Source organism: Garra rufa, chromosome 9 (assembly GCF_049309525.1).
Source record: "Garra rufa chromosome 9, GarRuf1.0, whole genome shotgun sequence".
Taxonomy (NCBI): Eukaryota; Metazoa; Chordata; class Actinopteri; order Cypriniformes; family Cyprinidae; genus Garra; species Garra rufa.
The window spans coordinates 16644037-16667578 of record NC_133369.1 but is presented as its reverse complement, the minus strand read 5'-3'; positions in this window follow the sequence as shown (position 1 = coordinate 16667578).

The window sequence follows — 23542 nt, the reverse complement described above, 5'->3', positions numbered from 1 at the left end:
CTGTGTTGCAAAATAGGTTTCATTCATGCACAGACTGCAATTTTAATTTTAGACCGAGTTTCAGCTTGCATTGCCAGAACCAAGTTTGTTCTGCGCTGAAAGGCTGTTTTCTGACATTTCAGGATCTAACCTCAAAAATCATGCAAAACACTTCTAACACCTTCAGATATGTTTCTCTGTGTTGCAAAATAGGTTTTATTCATGCACAGACTGCAATTTTAATTTTGGACCGAGTTTCAGCTTGCATTGCCTGAACCAAGTTTGTTATGTGCTGAAATGCCGTTTTCCTACATTTCAGGCTCTAACTTCAAAAATCATGCAAAACACTTCTAACACCTTCAGATATGTTTCTCTGTGTTGCAAAATAGGTTTTATTCATGCACAGACTGCAATTTTAATTTTGGACCGAGTTTCAGCCTGCATTGCCAGAAGCAAGTTTGTTATGTGCTGAAACGCCGTTTTCTGACATTTCAGGCTCTAACTTCAAAAATCATGCAAAACACTTCTAACACCTTCAGATATGTTTCTCGGTGTTGCAAAATAGGTTTTATTCATGCACAGACTGCAATTTTAATTTTGGACCGAGTTTCAGCTTGAATTGCCTGAACCAAGTTTGTTCTGCGCTGAAACGCTGTTTTCTGACATTTCAGGCTCTAACTTCAAAAATCATGCAAAACACTTCTAACACCTTCAGATATGGTTCTCTGTGTTGCAAAATAGGTTTTATTCCTGCACAGACTGCAATTTTAATTTTGGACTGAGTTTCAGCTGGCATTGCCTGAACCAAGTTTGTTATGTGCTGAAACGCCGTTTTCTAACATTTCAGGCTCTAACTTCAAAAATCATGCAAAACACTTCTAACACCTTCAGATATGTTTCTCTGTGTTGCAAAATAGGTTTTATTCATGCACAGACTGCAATTTTAATTTTGGACCGAGTTTCAGCCTGCATTGCCTGAACCAAATTTGTTATGTGCTGAAACGCCGTTTTCTGACATTTCAGGCTCTAACTTCAAAAATCATGCAAAACACTTCTAACACCTTCAGATATGTTTCTCTGTGTTGCAAAATAGGTTTTATTCATGCACAGACTGCAATTTTAATTTTGGACCGAGTTTCAGCTTGCATTGCCAGAACCAAGTTTGTTATGTGCTGAAAAGCTGTTTTCTGACATTTCAGGCTCTAACTTCAAAAATCATGCAAAACACTTCTAACACCTTCAGATATGTTTCTCTGTGTTGCAAAATAGGTTTTATTCATGCACAGAGTGCAATTTTAATTTTGGACCGAGTTTCAGCTTGCATTGCCAGAACCAAGTTTGTTATGTGCTGAAACGCTGTTTTCTGACATTTCAGGCTCTAACTTCAAAAATCATGCAAAACACATCTAACACCTTCAGATATGTTTCTCTGTGTTGCAAAATAGGTTTTATTCATGCACAGACTGCAATTTTAATTTTGGACCGAGTTTGAGCTTGCATTGCCAGAACCAAGTTTTTTATGTGCTGAAACGCTGTTTTCTGACATTTCAGGCTCTAACTTCAAAAATCATGCAAAACACTTCTAACACCTTCAGATATGTTTCTCTGTGTTGCAAAATAGGTTTTATTCATGCACAGACTGCAATTTTAATTTTGGACCGAGTTTCAGCTTGCATTGCCAGAACCAAGTTTGTTATGTGCTGAAACGCTGTTTTCTGACATTTCAGGCTCTAACTTCAAAAATCATGCACAACACTTCTAACACCTTCAGATATGTTTCTCTGTGTTGGAAAATAGGTTTCATTCATGCACAGACTGCAATTTTAATTTTAGACCGAGTTTCAGCTTGCATTGCCAGAACCAAGTTTGTTCTGCGCTGAAAGGCTGTTTTCTGACATTTCAGGATCTAACCTCAAAAATCATGCAAAACACTTCTAACACCTTCAGATATGTTTCTCTGTGTTGCAAAATAGGTTTTATTCATGCACAGACTGCAATTTTAATTTCTTACCGAGTTTCAGCTTGCATTGCCTGAACCAAGTTTGTTATGTGCTGAAACGCCGTTTTCTGACATTTCAGGCTCTAACTTCAAAAATCATGCAAAACACTTCTAACACCTTCAGATATGTTTCTCTGTGTTGCAAAATAGGTTTTATTCATGCACAGACTGCAATTTTAATTTCTGACCGAGTTTCAGCTTGCATTGCCAGAACCAAGTTTGTTATGTGCTGAAAAACTGTTTTCTGACATTTCAGGCTCTAACTTCAAAAATCATGCAAAACACTTCTAACACCTTCAGATATGTTTCTCTGTGTTGCAAAATAGGTTTTATTCATGCATAGACTGCAATTTTAATTTTGGGCCGAGTTTCAGCTTGAATTGCCTGAACCAAGTTTGTTATGTGCTGAAACGCCGTTTTCTGACAATTCAGGCTCTAACTTCAAAAATCATGCAAAACACTTCTAACACCTTCAGATATGTTTCTCTGTGTTGCAAAATAGGTTTTATTCATGCACAGACAGCAATTTTAATATTGGACCGAGTTTCAGCTTGAATTGCCTGAACCAAGTTTGTTCTGCGCTGAAACGCTGTTTTCTGACATTTCAGGCTCTAACTTCAAAAATCATGCAAAACACTTCTAACACCTTCAGATATGTTTCTCTGTGTTGCAAAATAGGTTTTATTCATGCACAGACTGCAATTTTAATTTTGGACCGAGTTTCAGCTTGCATTGCCAGAACCAAGTTTGTTATGTGCTGAAACGCTGTTTTCTGACATTTCAGGCTCTAACTTCAAAAATCATGCAAAACACATCTAACACCTTCAGATATGTTTCTCTGTGTTGCAAAATAGGTTTTATTCATGCACAGACTGCAATTTTAATTTTGGACCGAGTTTGAGCTTGCATTGCCAGAACCAAGTTTGTTATGTGCTGAAACGCTGTTTTCTGACATTTCAGGCTCTAACTTCAAAAATCATGCACAACACTTCTAACACCTTCAGATATGTTTCTCTGTGTTGGAAAATAGGTTTCATTCATGCACAGACTGCAATTTTAATTTTAGACCGAGTTTCAGCTTGCATTGCCAGAACCAAGTTTGTTCTGCGCTGAAAGGCTGTTTTCTGACATTTCAGGATCTAACCTCAAAAATCATGCAAAACACTTCTAACACCTTCAGATATGTTTCTCTGTGTTGCAAAATAGGTTTTATTCATGCACAGACTGCAATTTTAATTTCTGACCGAGTTTCAGCTTGCATTGCCAGAACCAAGTTTGTTATGTGCTGAAAAACTGTTTTCTGACATTTCAGGCTCTAACTTCAAAAATCATGCAAAACACTTCTAACACCTTCAGATATGTTTCTCTGTGTTGCAAAATAGGTTTTATTCATGCATAGACTGCAATTTTAATTTTGGGCCGAGTTTCAGCTTGCATTGCCTGAACCAAGTTTGTTATGTGCTGAAACGCCGTTTTCTGACAATTCAGGCTCTAACTTCAAAAATCATGCAAAACACTTCTAACACCTTCAGATATGTTTCTCTGTGTTGCAAAATAGGTTTTATTCATGCACAGACTGCAATTTTAATTTTGGACCGAGTTTCAGCTTGCATTGCCTGAACCAAGTTTGTTATGTGCTGAAACGCCGTTTTCTGACATTTCAGGCTCTAACTTCAAAAATCATGCAAAACACTTCTAACACCTTCAGATATGTTTCTCTGTGTTGCAAAATAGGTTTTATTCATGCACAGACTGCAATTTTAATTTTGGACCGAGTTTCAGCTTGCATTGCCTGAACCAAGTTTGTTATGTGCTGAAACGCCGTTTTCTGACATTTCAGGCTCTAACTTCAAAAATCATGCAAAACACTTCTAACACCTTCAGATATGTTTCTCTGTGTTGCAAAATAGGTTTTATTCATGCACAGACTGCAATTTTAATTTTGGACCGAGTTTCAGCTTGCATTGCCAGAACCAAGTTTGTTCTGCGCTGAAACGCTGTTTTCTGACATTTCAGGCTCTAACTTCAAAAATCATGCAAAACACTTCTAACACCTTCAGATATGTTTCTCTGTGTTGCAAAATAGGTTTTATTCATGCACAGACTGCAATTTTAATTTTGGACCGAGTTTCAGCTTGCATTGCCAGAACCAAGTTTGTTATGTGCTGAAACGCTGTTTTCTGACATTTCAGGCTCTAACTTCAAAAATCATGCAAAACACTTCTAACACCTTCAGATATGTTTCTCTGTGTTGCAAAATAGGTTTTATTCATGCACAGACTGCAATTTTAATTTTGGACCGAGTTTCAGCTTGCATTGCCTGAACCAAGTTTGTTATGTGCTGAAACGCCGTTTACTGACATTTCAGGCTCTAACTTCAAAAATCATGCAAAACACTTCTAACACCTTCAGATATGTTTCTCTGTGTTGCAAAATAGGTTTTATTCATGCACAGACTGCAATTTTAATTTTGGACCAAGTTTCAGCTTGCATTGCCAGAACCAAGTTTGTTATGTGCTGAAACGCTGTTTTCTGACATTTCAGGCTCTAACTTCAAAAATCATGCACAACACTTCTAACACCTTCAGATATGTTTCTCTGTGTTGGAAAATAGGTTTCATTCATGCACAGACTGCAATTTTAATTTTAGACCGAGTTTCAGCTTGCATTGCCAGAACCAAGTTTGTTATGTGCTGAAACGCTGTTTTCTGACATTTCAGGCTCTAACTTCAAAAATCATGTAAAACACTTCTAACACCTTCAGATATGTTTCTCTGTGTTGCAAAATAGGTTTCATTCATGCACAGACTGCAATTTTAATTTTAGACCGAGTTTCAGCTTGCATTGCCAGAACCAAGTTTGTTCTGCGCTGAAAGGCTGTTTTCTGACATTTCAGGATCTAACCTCAAAAATCATGCAAAACACTTCTAACACCTTCAGATATGTTTCTCTGTGTTGCAAAATAGGTTTTATTCATGCACAGACTGCAATTTTAATTTTGGACCGAGTTTCAGCTTGCATTGCCTGAACCAAGTTTGTTATGTGCTGAAATGCCGTTTTCCTACATTTCAGGCTCTAACTTCAAAAATCATGCAAAACACTTCTAACACCTTCAGATATGTTTCTCTGTGTTGCAAAATAGGTTTTATTCATGCACAGACTGCAATTTTAATTTTGGACCGAGTTTCAGCCTGCATTGCCAGAAGCAAGTTTGTTATGTGCTGAAACGCCGTTTTCTGACATTTCAGGCTCTAACTTCAAAAATCATGCAAAACACTTCTAACACCTTCAGATATGGTTCTCTGTGTTGCAAAATAGGTTTTATTCCTGCACAGACTGCAATTTTAATTTTGGACTGAGTTTCAGCTGGCATTGCCTGAACCAAGTTTGTTATGTGCTGAAACGCCGTTTTCTAACATTTCAGGCTCTAACTTCAAAAATCATGCAAAACACTTCTAACACCTTCAGATATGTTTCTCTGTGTTGCAAAATAGGTTTTATTCATGCACAGACTGCAATTTTAATTTTGGACCGAGTTTCAGCCTGCATTGCCTGAACCAAGTTTGTTATGTGCTGAAACGCCGTTTTCTGACATTTCAGGCTCTAACTTCAAAAATCATGCAAAACACTTCTAACACCTTCAGATATGTTTCTCTGTGTTGCAAAATAGGTTTTATTCATGCACAGACTGCAATTTTAATTTTGGACCGAGTTTCAGCTTGCATTGCCAGAACCAAGTTTGTTATGTGCTGAAAAGCTGTTTTCTGACATTTCAGGCTCTAACTTCAAAAATCATGCAAAACACTTCTAACACCTTCAGATATGTTTCTCTGTGTTGCAAAATAGGTTTTATTCATGCACAGAGTGCAATTTTAATTTTGGACCGAGTTTCAGCTTGCATTGCCAGAACCAAGTTTGTTATGTGCTGAAACGCTGTTTTCTGACATTTCAGGCTCTAACTTCAAAAATCATGCAAAACACTTCTAACACCTTCAGATATGTTTCTCTGTGTTGCAAAATAGGTTTCATTCATGCACAGACTGCAATTTTAATTTTAGACCGAGTTTCAGCTTGCATTGCCAGAACCAAGTTTGTTCTGCGCTGAAAGGCTGTTTTCTGACATTTCAGGATCTAACCTCAAAAATCATGCAAAACACTTCTAACACCTTCAGATATGTTTCTCTGTGTTGCAAAATAGGTTTTATTCATGCATAGACTGCAATTTTAATTTTGGGCCGAGTTTCAGCTTGCATTGCCAGAACCAAGTTTGTTATGTGCTGAAACGCTGTTTTCTGACATTTCAGGATCTAACCTCAAAAATCATGCAAAACACTTCTAACACCTTCAGATATGTTTCTCTGTGTTGCAAAATAGGTTTTATTCATGCACAGACTGCAATTTTAATTTCTTACCGAGTTTCAGCTTGCATTGCCTGAACCAAGTTTGTTATGTGCTGAAACGCCGTTTTCTGACATTTCAGGCTCTAACTTCAAAAATCATGCAAAACACTTCTAACACCTTCAGATATGTTTCTCTGTGTTGCAAAATAGGTTTTATTCATGCACAGACAGCAATTTTAATATTGGACCGAGTTTCAGCTTGAATTGCCTGAACCAAGTTTGTTCTGCGCTGAAACGCTGTTTTCTGACATTTCAGGCTCTAACTTCAAAAATCATGCAAAACACTTCTAACACCTTCAGATATGTTTCTCTGTGTTGCAAAATAGGTTTTATTCATGCACAGACTGCAATTTTAATTTTGGACCGAGTTTCAGCTTGCATTGCCAGAACCAAGTTTGTTATGTGCTGAAACGCTGTTTTCTGACATTTCAGGCTCTAACTTCAAAAATCATGCAAAACACATCTAACACCTTCAGATATGTTTCTCTGTGTTGCAAAATAGGTTTTATTCATGCACAGACTGCAATTTTAATTTTGGACCGAGTTTGAGCTTGCATTGCCAGAACCAAGTTTGTTATGTGCTGAAACGCTGTTTTCTGACATTTCAGGCTCTAACTTCAAAAATCATGCACAACACTTCTAACACCTTCAGATATGTTTCTCTGTGTTGGAAAATAGGTTTCATTCATGCACAGACTGCAATTTTAATTTTAGACCGAGTTTCAGCTTGCATTGCCAGAACCAAGTTTGTTCTGCGCTGAAAGGCTGTTTTCTGACATTTCAGGATCTAACCTCAAAAATCATGCAAAACACTTCTAACACCTTCAGATATGTTTCTCTGTGTTGCAAAATAGGTTTTATTCATGCACAGACTGCAATTTTAATTTCTGACCGAGTTTCAGCTTGCATTGCCAGAACCAAGTTTGTTATGTGCTGAAAAACTGTTTTCTGACATTTCAGGCTCTAACTTCAAAAATCATGCAAAACACTTCTAACACCTTCAGATATGTTTCTCTGTGTTGCAAAATAGGTTTTATTCATGCATAGACTGCAATTTTAATTTTGGGCCGAGTTTCAGCTTGCATTGCCTGAACCAAGTTTGTTATGTGCTGAAACGCCGTTTTCTGACAATTCAGGCTCTAACTTCAAAAATCATGCAAAACACTTCTAACACCTTCAGATATGTTTCTCTGTGTTGCAAAATAGGTTTTATTCATGCACAGACTGCAATTTTAATTTTGGACCGAGTTTCAGCTTGCATTGCCTGAACCAAGTTTGTTATGTGCTGAAACGCCGTTTTCTGACATTTCAGGCTCTAACTTCAAAAATCATGCAAAACACTTCTAACACCTTCAGATATGTTTCTCTGTGTTGCAAAATAGGTTTTATTCATGCACAGACTGCAATTTTAATTTTGGACCGAGTTTCAGCTTGCATTGCCTGAACCAAGTTTGTTATGTGCTGAAACGCCGTTTTCTGACATTTCAGGCTCTAACTTCAAAAATCATGCAAAACACTTCTAACACCTTCAGATATGTTTCTCTGTGTTGCAAAATAGGTTTTATTCATGCACAGACTGCAATTTTAATTTTGGACCGAGTTTCAGCTTGCATTGCCAGAACCAAGTTTGTTCTGCGCTGAAACGCTGTTTTCTGACATTTCAGGCTCTAACTTCAAAAATCATGCAAAACACTTCTAACACCTTCAGATATGTTTCTCTGTGTTGCAAAATAGGTTTTATTCATGCACAGACTGCAATTTTAATTTTGGACCGAGTTTCAGCTTGCATTGCCAGAACCAAGTTTGTTATGTGCTGAAACGCTGTTTTCTGACATTTCAGGCTCTAACTTCAAAAATCATGCAAAACACTTCTAACACCTTCAGATATGTTTCTCTGTGTTGCAAAATAGGTTTTATTCATGCACAGACTGCAATTTTAATTTTGGACCGAGTTTCAGCTTGCATTGCCTGAACCAAGTTTGTTATGTGCTGAAACGCCGTTTACTGACATTTCAGGCTCTAACTTCAAAAATCATGCAAAACACTTCTAACACCTTCAGATATGTTTCTCTGTGTTGCAAAATAGGTTTTATTCATGCACAGACTGCAATTTTAATTTTGGACCAAGTTTCAGCTTGCATTGCCAGAACCAAGTTTGTTATGTGCTGAAACGCTGTTTTCTGACATTTCAGGCTCTAACTTCAAAAATCATGCACAACACTTCTAACACCTTCAGATATGTTTCTCTGTGTTGGAAAATAGGTTTCATTCATGCACAGACTGCAATTTTAATTTTAGACCGAGTTTCAGCTTGCATTGCCAGAACCAAGTTTGTTATGTGCTGAAACGCTGTTTTCTGACATTTCAGGCTCTAACTTCAAAAATCATGTAAAACACTTCTAACACCTTCAGATATGTTTCTCTGTGTTGCAAAATAGGTTTCATTCATGCACAGACTGCAATTTTAATTTTAGACCGAGTTTCAGCTTGCATTGCCAGAACCAAGTTTGTTCTGCGCTGAAAGGCTGTTTTCTGACATTTCAGGATCTAACCTCAAAAATCATGCAAAACACTTCTAACACCTTCAGATATGTTTCTCTGTGTTGCAAAATAGGTTTTATTCATGCACAGACTGCAATTTTAATTTTGGACCGAGTTTCAGCTTGCATTGCCTGAACCAAGTTTGTTATGTGCTGAAATGCCGTTTTCCTACATTTCAGGCTCTAACTTCAAAAATCATGCAAAACACTTCTAACACCTTCAGATATGTTTCTCTGTGTTGCAAAATAGGTTTTATTCATGCACAGACTGCAATTTTAATTTTGGACCGAGTTTCAGCCTGCATTGCCAGAAGCAAGTTTGTTATGTGCTGAAACGCCGTTTTCTGACATTTCAGGCTCTAACTTCAAAAATCATGCAAAACACTTCTAACACCTTCAGATATGGTTCTCTGTGTTGCAAAATAGGTTTTATTCCTGCACAGACTGCAATTTTAATTTTGGACTGAGTTTCAGCTGGCATTGCCTGAACCAAGTTTGTTATGTGCTGAAACGCCGTTTTCTAACATTTCAGGCTCTAACTTCAAAAATCATGCAAAACACTTCTAACACCTTCAGATATGTTTCTCTGTGTTGCAAAATAGGTTTTATTCATGCACAGACTGCAATTTTAATTTTGGACCGAGTTTCAGCCTGCATTGCCTGAACCAAGTTTGTTATGTGCTGAAACGCCGTTTTCTGACATTTCAGGCTCTAACTTCAAAAATCATGCAAAACACTTCTAACACCTTCAGATATGTTTCTCTGTGTTGCAAAATAGGTTTTATTCATGCACAGACTGCAATTTTAATTTTGGACCGAGTTTCAGCTTGCATTGCCAGAACCAAGTTTGTTATGTGCTGAAAAGCTGTTTTCTGACATTTCAGGCTCTAACTTCAAAAATCATGCAAAACACTTCTAACACCTTCAGATATGTTTCTCTGTGTTGCAAAATAGGTTTTATTCATGCACAGAGTGCAATTTTAATTTTGGACCGAGTTTCAGCTTGCATTGCCAGAACCAAGTTTGTTATGTGCTGAAACGCTGTTTTCTGACATTTCAGGCTCTAACTTCAAAAATCATGCAAAACACTTCTAACACCTTCAGATATGTTTCTCTGTGTTGCAAAATAGGTTTCATTCATGCACAGACTGCAATTTTAATTTTAGACCGAGTTTCAGCTTGCATTGCCAGAACCAAGTTTGTTCTGCGCTGAAAGGCTGTTTTCTGACATTTCAGGATCTAACCTCAAAAATCATGCAAAACACTTCTAACACCTTCAGATATGTTTCTCTGTGTTGCAAAATAGGTTTTATTCATGCATAGACTGCAATTTTAATTTTGGGCCGAGTTTCAGCTTGCATTGCCAGAACCAAGTTTGTTATGTGCTGAAACGCTGTTTTCTGACATTTCAGGATCTAACCTCAAAAATCATGCAAAACACTTCTAACACCTTCAGATATGTTTCTCTGTGTTGCAAAATAGGTTTTATTCATGCACAGACTGCAATTTTAATTTCTTACCGAGTTTCAGCTTGCATTGCCTGAACCAAGTTTGTTATGTGCTGAAACGCCGTTTTCTGACATTTCAGGCTCTAACTTCAAAAATCATGCAAAACACTTCTAACACCTTCAGATATGTTTCTCTGTGTTGCAAAATAGGTTTTATTCATGCACAGACTGCAATTTTAATTTCTGACCGAGTTTCAGCTTGCATTGCCAGAACCAAGTTTGTTATGTGCTGAAAAACTGTTTTCTGACATTTCAGGCTCTAACTTCAAAAATCATGCAAAACACTTCTAACACCTTCAGATATGTTTCTCTGTGTTGCAAAATAGGTTTTATTCATGCATAGACTGCAATTTTAATTTTGGGCCGAGTTTCAGCTTGAATTGCCTGAACCAAGTTTGTTATGTGCTGAAACGCAGTTTTCTGACAATTCAGGCTCTAACTTCAAAAATCATGCAAAACACTTCTAACACCTTCAGATATGTTTCTCTGTGTTGCAAAATAGGTTTTATTCATGCACAGACAGCAATTTTAATATTGGACCGAGTTTCAGCTTGAATTGCCTGAACCAAGTTTGTTCTGCGCTGAAACGCTGTTTTCTGACATTTCAGGCTCTAACTTCAAAAATCATGCAAAACACTTCTAACACCTTCAGATATGTTTCTCTGTGTTGCAAAATAGGTTTTATTCATGCACAGACTGCAATTTTAATTTTGGACCGAGTTTCAGCTTGCATTGCCAGAACCAAGTTTGTTATGTGCTGAAACGCTGTTTTCTGACATTTCAGGCTCTAACTTCAAAAATCATGCAAAACACATCTAACACCTTCAGATATGTTTCTCTGTGTTGCAAAATAGGTTTTATTCATGCACAGACTGCAATTTTAATTTTGGACCGAGTTTGAGCTTGCATTGCCAGAACCAAGTTTGTTATGTGCTGAAACGCTGTTTTCTGACATTTCAGGCTCTAACTTCAAAAATCATGCACAACACTTCTAACACCTTCAGATATGTTTCTCTGTGTTGGAAAATAGGTTTCATTCATGCACAGACTGCAATTTTAATTTTAGACCGAGTTTCAGCTTGCATTGCCAGAACCAAGTTTGTTCTGCGCTGAAAGGCTGTTTTCTGACATTTCAGGATCTAACCTCAAAAATCATGCAAAACACTTCTAACACCTTCAGATATATTTCTCTGTGTTGCAAAATAGGTTTTATTCATGCACAGACTGCAATTTTAATTTCTGACCGAGTTTCAGCTTGCATTGCCAGAACCAAGTTTGTTATGTGCTGAAAAACTGTTTTCTGACATTTCAGGCTCTAACTTCAAAAATCATGCAAAACACTTCTAACACCTTCAGATATGTTTCTCTGTGTTGCAAAATAGGTTTTATTCATGCATAGACTGCAATTTTAATTTTGGGCCGAGTTTCAGCTTGCATTGCCTGAACCAAGTTTGTTATGTGCTGAAACGCCGTTTTCTGACAATTCAGGCTCTAACTTCAAAAATCATGCAAAACACTTCTAACACCTTCAGATATGTTTCTCTGTGTTGCAAAATAGGTTTTATTCATGCACAGACTGCAATTTTAATTTTGGACCGAGTTTCAGCTTGCATTGCCTGAACCAAGTTTGTTATGTGCTGAAACGCCGTTTTCTGACATTTCAGGCTCTAACTTCAAAAATCATGCAAAACACTTCTAACACCTTCAGATATGTTTCTCTGTGTTGCAAAATAGGTTTTATTCATGCACAGACTGCAATTTTAATTTTGGACCGAGTTTCAGCTTGCATTGCCTGAACCAAGTTTGTTATGTGCTGAAACGCCGTTTTCTGACATTTCAGGCTCTAACTTCAAAAATCATGCAAAACACTTCTAACACCTTCAGATATGTTTCTCTGTGTTGCAAAATAGGTTTTATTCATGCACAGACTGCAATTTTAATTTTGGACCGAGTTTCAGCTTGCATTGCCAGAACCAAGTTTGTTCTGCGCTGAAACGCTGTTTTCTGACATTTCAGGCTCTAACTTCAAAAATCATGCAAAACACTTCTAACACCTTCAGATATGTTTCTCTGTGTTGCAAAATAGGTTTTATTCATGCACAGACTGCAATTTTAATTTTGGACCGAGTTTCAGCTTGCATTGCCAGAACCAAGTTTGTTATGTGCTGAAACGCTGTTTTCTGACATTTCAGGCTCTAACTTCAAAAATCATGCAAAACACTTCTAACACCTTCAGATATGTTTCTCTGTGTTGCAAAATAGGTTTTATTCATGCACAGACTGCAATTTTAATTTTGGACCGAGTTTCAGCTTGCATTGCCTGAACCAAGTTTGTTATGTGCTGAAACGCCGTTTACTGACATTTCAGGCTCTAACTTCAAAAATCATGCAAAACACTTCTAACACCTTCAGATATGTTTCTCTGTGTTGCAAAATAGGTTTTATTCATGCACAGACTGCAATTTTAATTTTGGACCGAGTTTCAGCCTGCATTGCCTGAACCAAGTTTGTTATGTGCTGAAACGCCGTTTTCTGACATTTCAGGCTCTAACTTCAAAAATCATGCAAAACACTTCTAACACCTTCAGATATGTTTCTCTGTGTTGCAAAATAGGTTTTATTCATGCACAGACTGCAATTTTAATTTTGGACCGAGTTTCAGCTTGCATTGCCAGAACCAAGTTTGTTATGTGCTGAAAAGCTGTTTTCTGACATTTCAGGCTCTAACTTCAAAAATCATGCAAAACACTTCTAACACCTTCAGATATGTTTCTCTGTGTTGCAAAATAGGTTTTATTCATGCACAGACTGCAATTTTAATTTTGGACCGAGTTTCAGCTTGCATTGCCAGAACCAAGTTTGTTATGTGCTGAAACGCTGTTTTCTGACATTTCAGGCTCTAACTTCAAAAATCATGCAAAACACTTCTAACACCTTCAGATATGTTTCTCTGTGTTGCAAAATAGGTTTCATTCATGCACAGACTGCAATTTTAATTTTAGACCGAGTTTCAGCTTGCATTGCCAGAACCAAGTTTGTTCTGCGCTGAAAGGCTGTTTTCTGACATTTCAGGATCTAACCTCAAAAATCATGCAAAACACTTCTAACACCTTCAGATATGTTTCTCTGTGTTGCAAAATAGGTTTTATTCATGCATAGACTGCAATTTTAATTTTGGGCCGAGTTTCAGCTTGCATTGCCAGAACCAAGTTTGTTATGTGCTGAAACGCTGTTTTCTGACATTTCAGGCTCTAACTTCAAAAATCATGCAAAACACTTCTAACACCTTCAGATATGTTTCTCTGTGTTGCAAAATAGGTTTTATTCATGCATAGACTGCCATTTTAATTTTGGGCCGAGTTTCAGCTTGCATTGCCTGAACCAAGTTTGTTATGTGCTGAAACGCCGTTTTCTGACATTTCAGGTTCTAACTTCAAAAATCATGCAAAACACTTCTAAGACCTTCAGATATGTTTCTCTGTGTTGCAAAATAGGTTTTATTCATGCACAGACTGCAATTTTAATTTCTGACCGAGTTTCAGCTTGCATTGCCAGAACCAAGTTTGTTATGTGCTGAAACGCTGTTTTCTGACATTTCAGGCTCTAACTTCAAAAATCATGCAAAACACTTCTAACACCTTCAGATATGTTTCTCTGTGTTGCAAAATAGGTTTTATTCATGCATAGACTGCAATTTTAATTTTGGGCCGAGTTTCAGCTTGCATTGGCTGAACCAAGTCTGTTATGTGCTGAAACGCCGTTTTCTGACATTTCAGGCTCTAACTTCAAAAATCATGCAAAACACTTCTAAGACCTTCAGATATATTTCTCTGTGTTGAAAATAAGTTTTATTCATGCACAGACTGCAATTTTAATTTCTGACCGAGTTTCAGCTTGCATTGCCAGAACCAAGTTTGTTATGTGCTGAAACGCTGTTTTCTGACATTTCAGGCTCTAACTTCAAAAATCATGCAAAACACTTCTAACACCTTCAGATATGTTTCTCTGTGTTGCAAAATAGGTTTTATTCATGCACAGACTGCAATTTTAATTTCTGACCGAGTTTCAGCTTGCATTGCCAGAACCAAGTTTGTTATGTGCTGAAAAACTGTTTTCTGACATTTCAGGCTCTAACTTCAAAAATCATGCAAAACACTTCTAACACCTTCAGATATGTTTCTCTGTGTTGCAAAATAGGTTTTATTCATGCATAGACTGCAATTTTAATTTTGGGCCGAGTTTCAGCTTGCATTGCCAGAACCAAGTTTGTTATGTGCTGAAACGCTGTTTTCTGACATTTCAGGCTCTAACTTCAAAAATCATGCAAAACACTTCTAACACCTTCAGATATGTTTCTCTGTGTTGCAAAATAGGTTTTATTCATGCACAGACTGCAATTTTAATTTTGGACCGAGTTTCAGCTTGCATTGCCTGAACCAAGTTTGTTATGTGCTGAAACGCTGTTTTCTGACATTTCAGGCTCTAACTTCAAAAATCATGCAAAACACTTCTAACACCTTCAGATATGTTTCTCTGTGTTGCAAAATAGGTTTTATTCATGCACAGACTGCAATTTTAATTTTGGACCGAGTTTCAGCTTGCATTGCCAGAACCAAGTTTGTTATGTGCTGAAACGCTGTTTTCTGACATTTCAGGCTCTAACTTCAAAAATCATGCACAACACTTCTAACACCTTCAGATATGTTTCTCTGTGTTGGAAAATAGGTTTCATTCATGCACAGACTGCAATTTTAATTTTAGACCGAGTTTCAGCTTGCATTGCCAGAACCAAGTTTGTTCTGCGCTGAAAGGCTGTTTTCTGACATTTCAGGATCTAACCTCAAAAATCATGCAAAACACTTCTAACACCTTCAGATATGTTTCTCTGTGTTGCAAAATAGGTTTTATTCATGCACAGACTGCAATTTTAATTTCTTACCGAGTTTCAGCTTGCATTGCCTGAACCAAGTTTGTTATGTGCTGAAACGCCGTTTTCTGACATTTCAGGCTCTAACTTCAAAAATCATGCAAAACACTTCTAACACCTTCAGATATGTTTCTCTGTGTTGCAAAATAGGTTTTATTCATGCACAGACTGCAATTTTAATTTCTGACCGAGTTTCAGCTTGCATTGCCAGAACCAAGTTTGTTATGTGCTGAAAAACTGTTTTCTGACATTTCAGGCTCTAACTTCAAAAATCATGCAAAACACTTCTAACACCTTCAGATATGTTTCTCTGTGTTGCAAAATAGGTTTTATTCATGCATAGACTGCAATTTTAATTTTGGGCCGAGTTTCAGCTTGAATTGCCTGAACCAAGTTTGTTATGTGCTGAAACGCCGTTTTCTGACAATTCAGGCTCTAACTTCAAAAATCATGCAAAACACTTCTAACACCTTCAGATATGTTTCTCTGTGTTGCAAAATAGGTTTTATTCATGCACAGACAGCAATTTTAATATTGGACCGAGTTTCAGCTTGAATTGCCTGAACCAAGTTTGTTCTGCGCTGAAACGCTGTTTTCTGACATTTCAGGCTCTAACTTCAAAAATCATGCAAAACACTTCTAACACCTTCAGATATGTTTCTCTGTGTTGCAAAATAGGTTTTATTCATGCACAGACTGCAATTTTAATTTTGGACCGAGTTTCAGCTTGCATTGCCAGAACCAAGTTTGTTATGTGCTGAAACGCTGTTTTCTGACATTTCAGGCTCTAACTTCAAAAATCATGCAAAACACATCTAACACCTTCAGATATGTTTCTCTGTGTTGCAAAATAGGTTTTATTCATGCACAGACTGCAATTTTAATTTTGGACCGAGTTTGAGCTTGCATTGCCAGAACCAAGTTTGTTATGTGCTGAAACGCTGTTTTCTGACATTTCAGGCTCTAACTTCAAAAATCATGCACAACACTTCTAACACCTTCAGATATGTTTCTCTGTGTTGGAAAATAGGTTTCATTCATGCACAGACTGCAATTTTAATTTTAGACCGAGTTTCAGCTTGCATTGCCAGAACCAAGTTTGTTCTGCGCTGAAAGGCTGTTTTCTGACATTTCAGGATCTAACCTCAAAAATCATGCAAAACACTTCTAACACCTTCAGATATGTTTCTCTGTGTTGCAAAATAGGTTTTATTCATGCACAGACTGCAATTTTAATTTCTGACCGAGTTTCAGCTTGCATTGCCAGAACCAAGTTTGTTATGTGCTGAAAAACTGTTTTCTGACATTTCAGGCTCTAACTTCAAAAATCATGCAAAACACTTCTAACACCTTCAGATATGTTTCTCTGTGTTGCAAAATAGGTTTTATTCATGCATAGACTGCAATTTTAATTTTGGGCCGAGTTTCAGCTTGCATTGCCTGAACCAAGTTTGTTATGTGCTGAAACGCCGTTTTCTGACAATTCAGGCTCTAACTTCAAAAATCATGCAAAACACTTCTAACACCTTCAGATATGTTTCTCTGTGTTGCAAAATAGGTTTTATTCATGCACAGACTGCAATTTTAATTTTGGACCGAGTTTCAGCTTGCATTGCCTGAACCAAGTTTGTTATGTGCTGAAACGCCGTTTTCTGACATTTCAGGCTCTAACTTCAAAAATCATGCAAAACACTTCTAACACCTTCAGATATGTTTCTCTGTGTTGCAAAATAGGTTTTATTCATGCACAGACTGCAATTTTAATTTTGGACCGAGTTTCAGCTTGCATTGCCAGAACCAAGTTTGTTCTGCGCTGAAACGCTGTTTTCTGACATTTCAGGCTCTAACTTCAAAAATCATGCAAAACACTTCTAACACCTTCAGATATGTTTCTCTGTGTTGCAAAATAGGTTTTATTCATGCACAGACTGCAATTTTAATTTTGGACCGAGTTTCAGCTTGCATTGCCAGAACCAAGTTTGTTATGTGCTGAAACGCTGTTTTCTGACATTTCAGGCTCTAACTTCAAAAATCATGCAAAACACATCTAACACCTTCAGATATGTTTCTCTGTGTTGCAAAATAGGTTTTATTCATGCACAGACTGCAATTTTAATTTTGGACCGAGTTTGAGCTTGCATTGCCAGAACCAAGTTTGTTATGTGCTGAAACGCTGTTTTCTGACATTTCAGGCTCTAACTTCAAAAATCATGCACAACACTTCTAACACCTTCAGATATGTTTCTCTGTGTTGGAAAATAGGTTTCATTCATGCACAGACTGCAATTTTAATTTTAGACCGAGTTTCAGCTTGCATTGCCAGAACCAAGTTTGTTCTGCGCTGAAAGGCTGTTTTCTGACATTTCAGGATCTAACCTCAAAAATCATGCAAAACACTTCTAACACCTTCAGATATGTTTCTCTGTGTTGCAAAATAGGTTTTATTCATGCACAGACTGCAATTTTAATTTCTGACCGAGTTTCAGCTTGCATTGCCAGAACCAAGTTTGTTATGTGCTGAAAAACTGTTTTCTGACATTTCAGGCTCTAACTTCAAAAATCATGCAAAACACTTCTAACACCTTCAGATATGTTTCTCTGTGTTGCAAAATAGGTTTTATTCATGCATAGACTGCAATTTTAATTTTGGGCCGAGTTTCAGCTTGCATTGCCTGAACCAATTTTGTTATGTGCTGAAACGCCGTTTTCTGACAATTCAGGCTCTAACTTCAAAAATCATGCAAAACACTTCTAACACCTTCAGATATGTTTCTCTGTGTTGCAAAATAGGTTTTATTCATGCACAGACTGCAATTTTAATTTTGGACCGAGTTTCAGCTTGCATTGCCTGAACCAAGTTTGTTATGTGCTGAAACGCCGTTTTCTGACATTTCAGGCTCTAACTTCAAAAATCATGCAAAACACTTCTAACACCTTCAGATATGTTTCTCTGTGTTGCAAAATAGGTTTTATTCATGCACAGACTGCAATTTTAATTTTGGACCAAGTTTCAGCTTGCATTGCCAGAACCAAGTTTGTTATGTGCTGAAACGCTGTTTTCTGACATTTCAGGCTCTAACTTCAAAAATCATGCACAACACTTCTAACACCTTCAGATATGTTTCTCTGTGTTGGAAAATAGGTTTCATTCATGCACAGACTGCAATTTTAATTTTAGACCGAGTTTCAGCTTGCATTGCCAGAACCAAGTTTGTTATGTGCTGAAACGCTGTTTTCTGACATTTCAGGCTCTAACTTCAAAAATCATGTAAAACACTTCTAACACCTTCAGATATGTTTCTCTGTGTTGCAAAATAGGTTTCATTCATGCACAGACTGCAATTTTAATTTTAGACCGAGTTTCAGCTTGCATTGCCAGAACCAAGTTTGTTCTGCGCTGAAAGGCTGTTTTCTGACATTTCAGGATCTAACCTCAAAAATCATGCAAAACACTTCTAACACCTTCAGATATGTTTCTCTGTGTTGCAAAATAGGTTTTATTCATGCACAGACTGCAATTTTAATTTTGGACCGAGTTTCAGCTTGCATTGCCTGAACCAAGTTTGTTATGTGCTGAAATGCCGTTTTCCTACATTTCAGGCTCTAACTTCAAAAATCATGCAAAACACTTCTAACACCTTCAGATATGTTTCTCTGTGTTGCAAAATAGGTTTTATTCATGCACAGACTGCAATTTTAATTTTGGACCGAGTTTCAGCCTGCATTGCCAGAAGCAAGTTTGTTATGTGCTGAAACGCCGTTTTCTGACATTTCAGGCTCTAACTTCAAAAATCATGCAAAACACTTCTAACACCTTCAGATATGTTTCTCGGTGTTGCAAAATAGGTTTTATTCATGCACAGACTGCAATTTTAATTTTGGACCGAGTTTCAGCTTGAATTGCCTGAACCAAGTTTGTTCTGCGCTGAAACGCTGTTTTCTGACATTTCAGGCTCTAACTTCAAAAATCATGCAAAACACTTCTAACACCTTCAGATATGGTTCTCTGTGTTGCAAAATAGGTTTTATTCCTGCACAGACTGCAATTTTAATTTTGGACTGAGTTTCAGCTGGCATTGCCTGAACCAAGTTTGTTATGTGCTGAAACGCCGTTTTCTAACATTTCAGGCTCTAACTTCAAAAATCATGCAAAACACTTCTAACACCTTCAGATATGTTTCTCTGTGTTGCAAAATAGGTTTTATTCATGCACAGACTGCAATTTTAATTTTGGACCGAGTTTCAGCCTGCATTGCCTGAACCAAATTTGTTATGTGCTGAAACGCCGTTTTCTGACATTTCAGGCTCTAACTTCAAAAATCATGCAAAACACTTCTAACACCTTCAGATATGTTTCTCTGTGTTGCAAAATAGGTTTTATTCATGCACAGAGTGCAATTTTAATTTTGGACCGAGTTTCAGCTTGCATTGCCAGAACCAAGTTTGTTATGTGCTGAAACGCTGTTTTCTGACATTTCAGGCTCTAACTTCAAAAATCATGCAAAACACATCTAACACCTTCAGATATGTTTCTCTGTGTTGCAAAATAGGTTTTATTCATGCACAGACTGCAATTTTAATTTTGGACCGAGTTTGAGCTTGCATTGCCAGAACCAAGTTTTTTATGTGCTGAAACGCTGTTTTCTGACATTTCAGGCTCTAACTTCAAAAATCATGCAAAACACTTCTAACACCTTCAGATATGTTTCTCTGTGTTGCAAAATAGGTTTTATTCATGCACAGACTGCAATTTTAATTTTGGACCGAGTTTCAGCTTGCATTGCCAGAACCAAGTTTGTTATGTGCTGAAACGCTGTTTTCTGACATTTCAGGCTCTAACTTCAAAAATCATGCACAACACTTCTAACACCTTCAGATATGTTTCTCTGTGTTGGAAAATAGGTTTCATTCATGCACAGACTGCAATTTTAATTTTAGACCGAGTTTCAGCTTGCATTGCCAGAACCAAGTTTGTTCTGCGCTGAAAGGCTGTTTTCTGACATTTCAGGATCTAACCTCAAAAATCATGCAAAACACTTCTAACACCTTCAGATATGTTTCTCTGTGTTGCAAAATAGGTTTTATTCATGCACAGACTGCAATTTTAATTTCTTACCGAGTTTCAGCTTGCATTGCCTGAACCAAGTTTGTTATGTGCTGAAACGCCGTTTTCTGACATTTCAGGCTCTAACTTCAAAAATCATGCAAAACACTTCTAACACCTTCAGATATGTTTCTCTGTGTTGCAAAATAGGTTTTATTCATGCACAGACTGCAATTTTAATTTCTGACCGAGTTTCAGCTTGCATTGCCAGAACCAAGTTTGTTATGTGCTGAAAAACTGTTTTCTGACATTTCAGGCTCTAACTTCAAAAATCATGCAAAACACTTCTAACACCTTCAGATATGTTTCTCTGTGTTGCAAAATAGGTTTTATTCATGCATAGACTGCAATTTTAATTTTGGGCCGAGTTTCAGCTTGAATTGCCTGAACCAAGTTTGTTATGTGCTGAAACGCCGTTTTCTGACAATTCAGGCTCTAACTTCAAAAATCATGCAAAACACTTCTAACACCTTCAGATATGTTTCTCTGTGTTGCAAAATAGGTTTTATTCATGCACAGACAGCAATTTTAATATTGGACCGAGTTTCAGCTTGAATTGCCTGAACCAAGTTTGTTCTGCGCTGAAACGCTGTTTTCTGACATTTCAGGCTCTAACTTCAAAAATCATGCAAAACACTTCTAACACCTTCAGATATGTTTCTCTGTGTTGCAAAATAGGTTTTATTCATGCACAGACTGCAATTTTAATTTTGGACCGAGTTTCAGCTTGCATTGCCAGAACCAAGTTTGTTATGTGCTGAAACGCTGTTTTCTGACATTTCAGGCTCTAACTTCAAAAATCATGCAAAACACATCTAACACCTTCAGATATGTTTCTCTGTGTTGCAAAATAGGTTTTATTCATGCACAGACTGCAATTTTAATTTTGGACCGAGTTTGAGCTTGCATTGCCAGAACCAAGTTTGTTATGTGCTGAAACGCTGTTTTCTGACATTTCAGGCTCTAACTTCAAAAATCATGCACAACACTTCTAACACCTTCAGATATGTTTCTCTGTGTTGGAAAATAGGTTTCATTCATGCACAGACTGCAATTTTAATTTTAGACCGAGTTTCAGCTTGCATTGCCAGAACCAAGTTTGTTCTGCGCTGAAAGGCTGTTTTCTGACATTTCAGGATCTAACCTCAAAAATCATGCAAAACACTTCTAACACCTTCAGATATGTTTCTCTGTGTTGCAAAATAGGTTTTATTCATGCACAGACTGCAATTTTAATTTCTGACCGAGTTTCAGCTTGCATTGCCAGAACCAAGTTTGTTATGTGCTGAAAAACTGTTTTCTGACATTTCAGGCTCTAACTTCAAAAATCATGCAAAACACTTCTAACACCTTCAGATATGTTTCTCTGTGTTGCAAAATAGGTTTTATTCATGCATAGACTGCAATTTTAATTTTGGGCCGAGTTTCAGCTTGCATTGCCTGAACCAAGTTTGTTATGTGCTGAAACGCCGTTTTCTGACAATTCAGGCTCTAACTTCAAAAATCATGCAAAACACTTCTAACACCTTCAGATATGTTTCTCTGTGTTGCAAAATAGGTTTTATTCATGCACAGACTGCAATTTTAATTTTGGACCGAGTTTCAGCTTGCATTGCCTGAACCAAGTTTGTTATGTGCTGAAACGCCGTTTTCTGACATTTCAGGCTCTAACTTCAAAAATCATGCAAAACACTTCTAACACCTTCAGATATGTTTCTCTGTGTTGCAAAATAGGTTTTATTCATGCACAGACTGCAATTTTAATTTTGGACCGAGTTTCAGCTTGCATTGCCTGAACCAAGTTTGTTATGTGCTGAAACGCCGTTTTCTGACATTTCAGGCTCTAACTTCAAAAATCATGCAAAACACTTCTAACACCTTCAGATATGTTTCTCTGTGTTGCAAAATAGGTTTTATTCATGCACAGACTGCAATTTTAATTTTGGACCGAGTTTCAGCTTGCATTGCCAGAACCAAGTTTGTTCTGCGCTGAAACGCTGTTTTCTGACATTTCAGGCTCTAACTTCAAAAATCATGCAAAACACTTCTAACACCTTCAGATATGTTTCTCTGTGTTGCAAAATAGGTTTTATTCATGCACAGACTGCAATTTTAATTTTGGACCGAGTTTCAGCTTGCATTGCCAGAACCAAGTTTGTTATGTGCTGAAACGCTGTTTTCTGACATTTCAGGCTCTAACTTCAAAAATCATGCAAAACACTTCTAACACCTTCAGATATGTTTCTCTGTGTTGCAAAATAGGTTTTATTCATGCACAGACTGCAATTTTAATTTTGGACCGAGTTTCAGCTTGCATTGCCTGAACCAAGTTTGTTATGTGCTGAAACGCCGTTTACTGACATTTCAGGCTCTAACTTCAAAAATCATGCAAAACACTTCTAACACCTTCAGATATGTTTCTCTGTGTTGCAAAATAGGTTTTATTCATGCACAGACTGCAATTTTAATTTTGGACCAAGTTTCAGCTTGCATTGCCAGAACCAAGTTTGTTATGTGCTGAAACGCTGTTTTCTGACATTTCAGGCTCTAACTTCAAAAATCATGCACAACACTTCTAACACCTTCAGATATGTTTCTCTGTGTTGGAAAATAGGTTTCATTCATGCACAGACTGCAATTTTAATTTTAGACCGAGTTTCAGCTTGCATTGCCAGAACCAAGTTTGTTATGTGCTGAAACGCTGTTTTCTGACATTTCAGGCTCTAACTTCAAAAATCATGTAAAACACTTCTAACACCTTCAGATATGTTTCTCTGTGTTGCAAAATAGGTTTCATTCATGCACAGACTGCAATTTTAATTTTAGACCGAGTTTCAGCTTGCATTGCCAGAACCAAGTTTGTTCTGCGCTGAAAGGCTGTTTTCTGACATTTCAGGATCTAACCTCAAAAATCATGCAAAACACTTCTAACACCTTCAGATATGTTTCTCTGTGTTGCAAAATAGGTTTTATTCATGCACAGACTGCAATTTTAATTTTGGACCGAGTTTCAGCTTGCATTGCCTGAACCAAGTTTGTTATGTGCTGAAATGCCGTTTTCCTACATTTCAGGCTCTAACTTCAA